General features: G+C 46.7%; 1 pseudogene; it reads left to right on the forward strand.

Annotated features, from left to right (window-relative positions):
• The first annotated feature begins 7,207 nt into the window (after nt 1-7,207).
• Nucleotides 7,208-10,007, forward strand: part of LOC119271703 — a 6,354-nt pseudogene continuing 3,554 nt past the window's right edge.

Raw genomic sequence — 10,007 nt, forward strand, 5'->3', positions numbered from 1 at the left:
GTTCTTGTGTTCATCGACATACGGGGTCACCAAGGTAGAGTTCTGTAGAACTGTGTAGTGTGCTTGAGACCAAGAATATCCGTCCCTGCATATTATTGAGTCTCTTCCAAGAGTGCCTTTTCCAGTCAGTCTCCCCTCATACCGCGATTTAGGGAGACATATCTTGTTAAGGCCAGGAATGAAGTCAACACAAAACCCGATAACATCCTTTGTTTGATGGCCCATGGAGATGCTTCCTTCTGGCCTAGCGCGGTTACGGACATATTTCTTTAGGACTCCCATGAACCTCTCAAAGGGGAACATATTGTGTAGAAATATGGACCCAGGATGACAATCTCGTCGACTAGATGAACTAGGACGTGCGTCATGATATTGAAGAAGGATGGTGGGAACACCAGCTCGAAACTGACAAGACATTGCGCCACATCACTCCTTAGCCTTGGTACGATTTCTGGATCGATCACCTTCTGAGAGATTGCATTGAGGAATGCACATAGCTTCACAATGGCTAATCGGACGTTTTCCGGTAGAAGCCCCCTCAATGCAACCGTAAGCAGTTGCGTCATAATCACGTGGCAGTCATGAGACTTTAGGTTCTGAAACTTTTTCTCTGACATATTTATTATTCCCTTTATATTCGACGAGAAGCCAGTTGTGACCTTCATACTGAGCAGGCATTCAAAGAAGATTTTTTCCTCTTCTTTCGTAAGAGCGTAGCTGGCAGGACCTTTATACTGCTTCGGAGGCATGCCGTCTTTTTCGTGCAAACGTTGCAGGTCCTCTCGTTCCTCAGGTGTATCTTTTGTCTTCCCATACACGCCCAAGAAGCCTAGCAGGTTCACGCAAAGGTTCTTCGTCACGTGCATCATGTCGATTGAGGAGCGGACCTCTAGGTCTTTCCAGTAGGGTAGGTCCCAAAATATAGATTTCTTCTTCCACATGGGTGTGTGTCCCTCAGCGTCATTCGGAACAGCTAGTCCACCGGGACCCTTTCCAAAGATTACGTAGTGTAAATCATTGACCATAGCAAGCACGTGATCACCGGTGTGCATGGCGGGCTTCTTCCGGTGATCTGCCTCGCCTTTGAAATGCTTGCCTTTCTTTCGACATTGATGGTTGGTCGGAAGAAATCGACGATGGCCCAGGTACACATTCTTCCTGCATTTGTCCAGGTATATATACTTTCAGTGTCATCTAAACAGTGCGTGCATGCGTGGTATCCTTTGTTTGTCTGTCTTGAAAGGTTACTGAGAGCGGGTCAATCGTTGATGGTCACGAACAGCAACGCCTTAAGGTTAAATTCCTCCTGTCTGTGCTCATCCCACGTACGTACACCGTTTCCATTCCACAGCTGTAAAAGTTCTTCAACTAATGGCCTTAGGTACACATCAATTTCGTTGCCGGGTTGCTTAGGGCCTTGGATGAGAACTGGCATCATAATGAACTTCCGCTTCATGAACATCCAAGGAGGAAGGTTATACATACATAGAGTCACGGGCCAGGTGCTGTGATTGCTGCTCTGCTCCCAGAAGGGATTAATGCCATCCGCGCTTAAAGCAAACCATACATTCCTTGGGTCCTTTGCAAACTCATCCCAGTACTTTCTCTCGATTTTTCTCCACTGCGACCCGTCAGCGGGTGCTCTCAACTTCCCATCTTTCTTTCGGTTCTCACTGTGCCATCGCATCAACTTGGCATGCTCTTCATTTCTGAACAGACGTTTCAACCGTGGTATTATAGGAGCATACCACATCACCTTCGCAGGAACCCTCTTCCTGAGGGGCTCGCCGTCAACATCACCAGGGTCATCTCGTTTGATCTTATACCGCAATGCACCGCATACCGGGCATGCGTTCAGATCCTTGTATGCACCGCGGTAGAGGATGCAGTCATTAGGGCATGCATGTATCTTCTCCACCTCCAATCCTAGAGGGCATACGACCTTCTTTGCTGCGTATGTACTGTCGGGCAATTCGTTATCCTTTGGAAGCTTCTTCTTCAATATTTTCAGTAGCTTCTCAAATCCTTTATCAGCCACAGCATTATCTGCCTTCCACTGCAGCAATTCCAGTACGGTACCGAGCTTTGTGTTGCCATCTTCGCAATTGGGGTATAACCCTTTTTTGTGATCCTCTAACATGCGATCGAACTTTAGCTTCTCCTTTTGACTAATGCATTGCGTCCTTGCATCGACAATGACCCGACGGAGATCATCATCATCGGGCACATCGTCTGGTTCTCTTGATCTTCAGCAGCTTCACCCGTGGCAGCATCATTGGGCACATCGTCTGGTTCCTCTTGATCTTCACCAGCTCCCCCCGTTGCAGCATCACCGTATTCAGGGGGCACATAGTTGTCATCGTACTCTTCTTCTTCGTCGTCTTCCATCATAACCCCTATTTCTCCGTGCCTCGTCCAAACATTATAGTGCGGCATGAAACCCTTGTAAAGCAGGTGGGAGTGAAGGATTTTTCGGTTAGAGTAAGACCTCGTATTCCCACATTCAGTGCATGGACAACACATAAAACCATTCTGCTTGTTTGCCTCAGCCGCATAGAGAAACTCATGCACGCCCTTAATGTACTCGCGGGTGTGTCTGTCATCGTACATCCATTGCCGGTTCATCTGCGTGCATTATATATAATTAAGTGTCCAAATTAATAGAAGTTCATCATCACATTAAAACCAAAGTGCATACATAGTTCTCATCTAACAACATATAGCTCTCCAAAGCATCTAATTAATTAAACCATACATTGAAACTATGTAAAACATTTCAATGCGAAAACAAATGCGATCATAATCGCAACCAAGGTAACAATTGATCCAACGGCATAATGATATCAAGCCTCGGTATGAATGGCATATTTTCTAATCTTTCTAATCTTCAAGCGCATTGCATCCATCTTGATCTTGTGATCATCGACGACATCCGCAACATGCAACTCCAATATCATCTTCTCCTCCTCAATTTTTTTTATTTTTTCCTTCAACAAATTGTTTTCTTCTTCAACTAAATTTAACCTCTCGACAATAGGGTCGGTTGGCATTTCCGATTCACATACATCCTAGATAAATAAAATCTATGTCACGTTGGTCAGCATAATTTTCATAAACAATAAATAAACCAATAGTTATAAAGATAATATACATACGACATCCGAATCATAGACAGGACGAGGGCCGACTGGGGCGGATACCAAAACCATCGCACTATATAAGATGCAATAATAAATGTAAGAAAATGATACAAGTATCTATCTAAACATACAAGTAAGAATATTTTTCCTTTCAGAAAGAAGATAAGAATAAGAGGCTCACCACGGTGGTGTCGGTGATGAGATCGGCGCGGGTGATCGACGGCGGTGAAGACGGGGACGGGGCGTGACGGACCGCTAAATCTAGACAAATCTCGAGGAAAATGGAGTTTGGAGGTCGAGCTTCGAGAGGAGAAAGCTTAAGTAGTGTGGCTCGGGCATTCCATCGAACACCTCATGTGCATAAGAGGTGAGCTAGAGCACCACAAAGCCCTCTCCCCCTCAGCCAGAAAAAACAGAGCACTGTGCTCTGCTCTTGCGCGAGGGGGTATATATAGACACCTCATTGGTCCCGGTTGATGACATGAACCGAGACTAAAGGAAAGCCTTTGGTCACGGTTCAAGTCACCAACCGGGACCAATGGTGATGGGCCAGGAGCGAGGCCCATTGGTCCCGGTTCGTTCCACAGACCGGGACTAAAAGGTCCAGACGAATCGGGACCAATGGCCCACGTGGCCCGGCCGGCCCCCTGGGCTCACGAACCGGGACCAATGCCTACATTGGTCCCGGTTCTAGACTGAACCGGGACTAATGGGCTGAGCCGGCCTGGACCATAGCCCTGTTTTCTACTAGTGTTCGAGCCCTGCCCCGCGCTGGACGCCGTCGTGTCCTTCATCCGGAGCGAGTGCCCCAACGCCGGGTGCCAGAGGTACGTGACCTACCACCAGGTTGACAGCACCTGAGCGTGTGCCCGCACGCGCGCTGCCACTGCACGGAGCCCGGCTGTTTGTTCTTCGGCGAGGCGACGGAGCTCGCCGGCCACCTCAACGCCGTCCATTCCATGCCTGTGCGTACCATCCACTACGGCAAGGTGAGCCGGCTCCAGGTCCCCGTGTCGATGCCGCGGCTGCTGCTCGCCGCCGAGGACGACGGCCGCGTGTTCGTCCTCACCGTGGGCGCGCTCGGCGCCGCGGCGACCGCCGTCTCCGTGGTCTGCGTCGTCAGGGGGATCGCCGTGACGCGGCCACTGTTCACGTGCAAGATGTGGGTGAACCTGGCCGCGTCGGCGGCCGCGAACGGCGGCAAGGCGGACGTCGTGTTGGTGGAGATGCAGGTGAGGAGCAGCACCTCGCCGGGCGCCGTGGTCGCCACCGGCGAGCGGACGTTCCTCTCGGTGCCGCCGGTGTACCTGATCCCAGGAGCGGACGGGGGTGGCATGGAGGTGGCCCTCAACGTGCGCATCGACAAGAGCTCGCCGTCCTCGGACTGATGGGAAACCATGCATTCCGATCAGCTCCTGCTCAGTATTCCTTCCTTCCTGAGATCCAGCTGAATTATACTACCATTTAAGATCTAGTATTACTAGTGAACTGTAATGACATTCGGTGAAGTCAGTGCTAATCCCGTTGAGAAATGCACAGACTTGCGATGTTTTGTTGTCATTCCAAGCCGTTCCATTTGCAATCTGTCATTGTCTATCTGAGTTAATAGTAAGAAACTACCACACTTCGGCATGTCGTAACAAACTGGTACCATTGGTCAATTTTTTTTTTTGCAAACCAGTACCAACTCCCATCTTAAGTGTTGCAAAACGGCCTGACAACCGTCTAACCAGGTATTGACAGTGTATATGACTGAGCAGCTCCACATGTCAGGTGAGACGGTGGCATACCCGCGCGCGCCGCTCCGCTGACTCACACGAACCCGGCTCTAGCAGTTTAGCTCGGTCAAATTGGTTCGAACGGGACGAACCCTAGCTCTCATTTTCCCTCTCCCTCTTCCCTCGCCGCGCGGCTCTCTGGCGATGGCGGCGGTGACGGTGTGGGCGGCTAGGGAGAGTTTTCCAGCCTCGAGAGCGGTACCATGTAGGTCTGGACGACGGCGGCTCCAGTTTGTATTACTCCAGCGCCGATGATGAGGATTTGGAGGAGGCGGCGCTGTCCATGGAGGACAAGGTGAGGCTAGCAGAGATTTGGGTGGCCAACTCTACCGGTAGCCGTCACTGGACCAGTGGAGCTGGTGGCGTGCTGTAAGTCCCTATTGTCTCTCCTTCCCTCTGCCTATTTCAAATTGGGCGCTAGGGTTCGTTTCCCTAAAAAATTCAATTTTTGCTGTCAATTGTAGGTTGGATTATGCTGTTTGGGATGTTCGCATTCACTTTGATGCTCATCATAATTTGGATAGGAAGATACTAGCACGTATGCCCGTGCATTGCAACGGAAGATAAAATATTATTTATTTTAAGTAAGTGACAATTATATGTGCAAGCAAAACCCTGTGTGCATACGGAAAATGGACATTTAGCTTCTCAGTTTCGCCGTGTGTCAAGGAATGAATCCATTATTTTTTTTCATTCATTAATTGAGGGCATTTAAGAGTTTTGTTACGTCATCGTACGCTAGAGAAGACCCATGAGTCATTCAATCTAATCTTCATTTCAATCCCTTCAGTTGATGGGATTTTAATGTATGAAGTTTCTGAATATTTTAGAAAACATGAACATTTTTAAAATCCTGAACAGTTTTATTTTAAATTATGTACACTTTTGAGGAAACGCGAACAAAATACGAAAGCAAGAATCTTTTACAATTCACAAACATGTTCTGAAAACACCAACTGTTTTATAAAAAACATGAACATTATTTGAATTTGTGAACATCTTTTTAAATAGGAACACTCATTGAAAATTCATAAGATTTTTAGAAAATGTGTATCTTTTATACATGAACATTATTTTTAATTCTAAAAATTTCACTAAAACAGGAAAAAAGTTGTAGATATAGATGCAACTTAGATGTAACATTTCTGAACGTATCTGCATTGTTGCAAACTAAGGATGGCAATGGGTAGGGTATGTGCAGGGTAGAGCAATACCATACCCATACCCGCATAGTCAATGGGTACAAAATCCTACTCATACCCGTACCCATGGGTATATAACTTTACCCATACCCATACCCGACGGGTACCCGTACCCGTTGGGTACCCAGCGGGTAAAACAAACAGCACACGAGTTGTTCACATTTTTACACTCATTGATAGCACATTTGACAAAAAATAATTATATTAGCTCAATAACAGGTAGATGAGTACAACATACTCATAAGTCAATAGGAGTAGAAAAGTCATATGAAAAATTAACGATTAATTCACGACAACTTAACATTAGTTCACAAGCGGGCAGGGTATGGATATACCCGCGGGTACAAGATTATACCCGTACCCTACCCATGACTTAACGGGTAGGGTATGGGTACTACCCATGGGTATAAAAGTGTGCCCATACCCTTCCCATACGGGTACGGTACCCGCGGGTACCCATACACGTGGGTAAAATTGCCATCCTTATTGCAAACACAAGATTTTTCTTTCTCTGATGAAGTGTACCACATGAAGAATTTAGGCAGAGGAGAGGAAAGAGAGCATGGCTTAGAATTGATTGACACAAACATCAAATTGCAGCAACTAAAGAAGGACTATGACCATAGTTTAGTTCTTCATGTGCTAATGAGGGCAACAACACCTTTTAGTAATGTATGTCAGAGAGAAGAAGATTTAGCAACAATATTGTATGAACCACCCGTTGTGTATGATCTCAGTGAGCCTGCAATGCTTGTTGTTGATGAAGAAGGTGTTGTTTTTCATAGTCAGTAGCAGCAGTCCTACTCAACTTACTGCTATGTGCACACAAGAGAGAAGAAACTTCAGAAAGGGGAAGCTCAAAGTTGTAATGGAGGAAGAGCCAATGTTTAGAGGAGGCACATAATAGTAGTGATGACTCTGAGGCTGCATATGACACTGATAACAATCCTTTCTGCATAGAGTAGTACATGATTTCTGAAGACACACAGAGGTAATAGAGGGGAATATATTAGCAGAGAAAGAAGATGAAGATTCAGAGGAGGAACAAGTACATTAGGGTGACACTGAGGTTGATGATTTGTTTGAGATGGAGGAGGAGGATGAGCGGGAGAAGGAGGAGGAGGAGGTTAATGTTGTTGTAGGAGAAGAACCACCAATGGAACAACCTGCAAAAAGGAGGAAGAAGCTGGCAGTTAGCAGAGGTCCCAACGGTAGGTCACATTCAAGTGTGTTACAGGAGGTGAAACCTGATTTCATTCCTTCAACAGATGAAGAAGATCATGGGTTGCTGTTTGAGGATGAAGATGATGGACATGGGCCACTATCATTTGTTTTAACAAAAGGGAGGAAGAGTAGGGCCAAGAAAAGGAAACCAAGGATCTAGTACAATGACAAACTTGAGCAACCACATAAACAATTATGTATGTACATGTGCTTTAAGGATTAGCAACAATTCAGAGATGCTTTGTGAGATTGCACATTTTACACAGACCAGAGACTTCAGGTATCATAGAAACTCAGACCAAAGGATCATTGCTTGTTGTAAACAAGAGGTCTGCCAGTTCTGCATAGTTGCTGCAGTTATCAAAGGGGAGAAGACTTTTGCTATTAAGAAAATAAGGCTGGAGCACACTTACCCTAGCAGTACAAAGACATCAAGGATTAGTGCAAAGTGGCTTGCAAAGACCTATGAGTCATTGTTCAGGTCTGATCCAAGCACTAGCACACACACTTTGTTTGACAACTACTAGGAGAAGTATGGTGTCGGTGCACTAAGAACGGGGTCCTTGGTACCCCAGACTTATGCATGGACAATGGCAGCACTCCCGGCAAGAGGTCTTACCCGAGGTTAGTCAGAGATCAAGGAGCGCATCAAGAAGATCAAGAAGTAGAACAAGACAAGCATCAAGACAAAACACTGGAAGCAGCCTTTGCCGACAAGATCGAGCCGGCAATGCATAGGCCCGGCAAGTCCCGTGGCCATCAAATCCCCGCCAACTACGAGTGCTCCACCTCACCTGCCAACTGGTCGCTAATCGGTGAGGTGTTGAGCCCGCAGGCAGCAAGTTGGAGTTTGCCGGCACGTGTCGGCATGCTGGAGAGATGATTACCATTATCGACATCCGTCCAAATGGCGTGTCAAGCTAATAGGAGTTAGCTGGGCAAGCGGTGCTGCATGCTTGCCGGTGCTTCTCCTCCTCATGACACTTAGCGATATATTAAATGCTTTTTGTTCCAACTAGCGGAGTTAGGTATGATAGCACTGTCCGCTATCTAATCACTAGATAATGACTGTTTTGCAATTGTGGTAACCCTTTGAGCTATAAAAGGAGGGCCAGGGTAACCTTTACAAGGGTTGGAACCCATTCAAACCCCACGCACGCTTGCTCGTGTAGCTGCCTTCCCTTAGCACCTTGCCTGGGGGAGAGCCCTCCGTGTACTTGTGCTCCACACGTTATCACTACATCAAAAGCAGGAGTAGGGTGTTACACCTCATATGTCGCCCGAACATGGGTAAAATCCTTGCGCCTTCTGCTTCACCTGCTCTTTGCATTTTGTGCAATCCCCTCGCCGAACCACAAAGGGGCCAAACCACCCCATGGATAGTCGATCCACACCGACATATGGTGTTGATGTGCCAACGCACATGGCCTGTAGGGCCAAAAACCAACAATAGATCAAAATTTGTGAGAGCAACAACATCTTGAATTTTTTTGTCAAAAAAGTGTGGTTGGCTTTGGTAGATGAAGGCCGAAGCTAGTTTAGTTCTGCTCATAGATGAATGTACAACTATTAGTACAACCTGGGCACCTGGTAATGCTATGCATTGCATAAGTGTTATTTTTGTGGTTCAGAATACAAGGTTTCGGAGCATGACATTTCTGTCTCGAAAGTTCCCTTTCAATTTTCTGAAGACTTGAAAGTTCTTTTAGAATTATCGATTTAATGTAGCTATGATGAGAAAATTACAGACATACCATGGCGAGCTAGAAGATATGCATAGCAGGCAATAATTTGCGAGGACGCATATTTTTTTAAAGAACCTGTTCTAGTTAACAAATTATAAATGGGCAATAGAGAGATATTTGGATAAACCTCCCCTTTTCCTTGCAAAAAAGATAGAGAGATATTTCGGGGGAAAATCATTTGCGCCATTAGAAAAGCTAACAACATTTGTGCTCGTTTTGCCCAAGAACATTTACTGCATAATGGTGAAGACATTGTGCCTGAAGGTGCCGCTGTCATCACCGGAGCCGGGTAAAACTTCTTGTAGTAGACAGTTGGAAAGTTGTCATGCTCAGGCCCCATAGGACCAACGCAGTAGAACAACAACCACCGCTGATGAAGTGTAGCGTAGATCAGAAGGATTCAACCTGAAGACACATAGAAATAGATGAACGACCTTTATTCCATCTTCAGGGAGCCGCCGCCATCTCTCCTTTCTAAGCAAGACACAAACCATACCAAAATTTGAAGAAAGATCTAAAAACGGAGCCCTCCCACCTGCAAGGGCCGGGATCCACTCCACCCCCATGGACCTAAGGCCACCGGAGACGAGGCGAACCAACACTGGCGCCGGCGGGAGGCAAGAAACCCTAGCTTTTTAGGGGAGGCAGCCACTGGCAGGGGACCCTAGCTTTTCACACTCTGTGTTTTTATCCAACTGCATTATTGATAATAATAACAGATCAATTAACCTAAGAGTATATTACAGTCACCAGGTGCAGAACGTCGCGCGTACCCTGCCAACCTCTCCGATCCCTTCCTCCGGGAGTGGGTCAAGCCTGACTACAAGCCAATCATCACCACCAACCAGGACATCAACGCGAACGCGTTCCGCGATCCCACGATTGTGTGGTACGGGCCTGACGGGTACGTATTTTTTT

This window comes from Triticum dicoccoides, chromosome 3A, assembly GCF_002162155.2.
Source record: "Triticum dicoccoides isolate Atlit2015 ecotype Zavitan chromosome 3A, WEW_v2.0, whole genome shotgun sequence".
Lineage (NCBI taxonomy): Eukaryota > Viridiplantae > Streptophyta > Magnoliopsida > Poales > Poaceae > Triticum > Triticum dicoccoides.